The sequence below is a fragment of the Puntigrus tetrazona genome, chromosome 13 (assembly GCF_018831695.1).
Source record: "Puntigrus tetrazona isolate hp1 chromosome 13, ASM1883169v1, whole genome shotgun sequence".
NCBI classification, from domain to species: Eukaryota; Metazoa; Chordata; class Actinopteri; order Cypriniformes; family Cyprinidae; genus Puntigrus; species Puntigrus tetrazona.
In genome coordinates, this window is record NC_056711.1 from 34024 (window position 1) to 35649 (window position 1626).

Genomic DNA, 1626 nt, shown 5'->3' on the forward strand with positions numbered 1-1626 from the left:
ATAAATGATACAATACTATTTAATAAATTACATATAATACAATTTGTATATATCGTAAATTAAGCAAATTGTATGTAAAATGTACAATCACATTGATATACAATAAAATAACTATATATGCATAAAAAAACTTGTACTTTTATATATAAAATATTTCTTAGATACATAAACGCATACAAGTATCAAGTCCTTCTGTAATTGAGGAGTATGGTTCTATTAAACGCACTGAAGCGAAGAGTTGATTTAGCTGTAGATTGGTCCTAACGAGAGGTTAATTGACTAACGAGCGCCGGTCGCCCTGGCAGCAGCCTGTCGGAGGAGTGTCTGACGGTGGAGGAGAAGGAGCAGCGCGAGCGCGAGCGGCGCATGGCCAATAACGCTCGGGAGCGGGTTCGAGTGCGCGACATTAACGAGGCCTTCAGGGAGCTCGGACGCATGTGTCAGCTGCACCTGAAGAGCGACAAGGCTCAGACTAAACTCATCATCCTCCAGCAGGCCGTGCAGGTCATCCTGGGCCTGGAGAGACAGGTGCGAGGTAGGACCAGCCCTCCGAGCCGCCACCGTCCTGCCGAGAGTCAGCAGACGCACACACACACACACACACACACACACACACACACGCTCCGCTGCTGCTGCTGAGAGCCGCGTCTCTGTTCTTCTTCTTCTGCTGTGTGTTTGTGTGACGCTGACCTTCAGCTGCTTTCTGCTCAACTTCTGCCACATTAACAGCCTTTCCTGCCGGCCTTTCCTCATGAAGCGGGTTGAGATTGGAGCGACTAAATGTGTTAGGATTGCTCACTAAAACATGTCTAGGTCATATTTCACCCAAAAATAAAAAGCGTGGTATTACCACAGTAAACGTCCGAAAGCTGTGGTGAAGTGAGGGTTTCAGATCAGACTGTGATGTTTTTGTTAATCGTTGCAATTGTTGGTGACGAAAACTGCTTTCCTGATCAATTCTGATTATTTATGATAAATGTTTACTGCCTTTTCCCCCCGTTCTCATTATCGATTAGTGATTAGACTCCCTTTATTATGAATAAATAGTGTTACCCAAGCTGTAAATACTTAAAATAATTAAATATATTGGTTTATGAATATAGCAAAAAGGTTGATGTAACAGTAATATAATAAAACTATCATAGTATGATGTATTAAATTTTATGTATTAGAGATGGAAAATTATCCTGATTTATTACCTGAAATTATTTTCTATATGCGGTGTTTTGTTATATAAATATTAATGCATTGAATTATTATAGAATATAAAATATAGAATAGCGTTATTATAGCAAATTTACGTTTTAATGGAATATAAATGAATTTTATAATGTATATTATATAAACGTGTTGTATAGAATGTAGAATAAATATTATAATAGTTTAATAAAAATAATATTTATAATGTAATGCAATAAAAGGAATAAAATGTATATCAAAATAAATAGTGAAATGGCTACCCTGATTTAATTAATTTGAAATTAATTTTCTATATGCGTGACGTTTTGTTGTATAAAAAAATAATTTTACATTTTGAATAGAAAAGGTATGACCTATTATGTAATTGCATATTTTACATCTGTTTTATTATATAGAATATAGTGTGTAGAATAAAATGTATAGTAT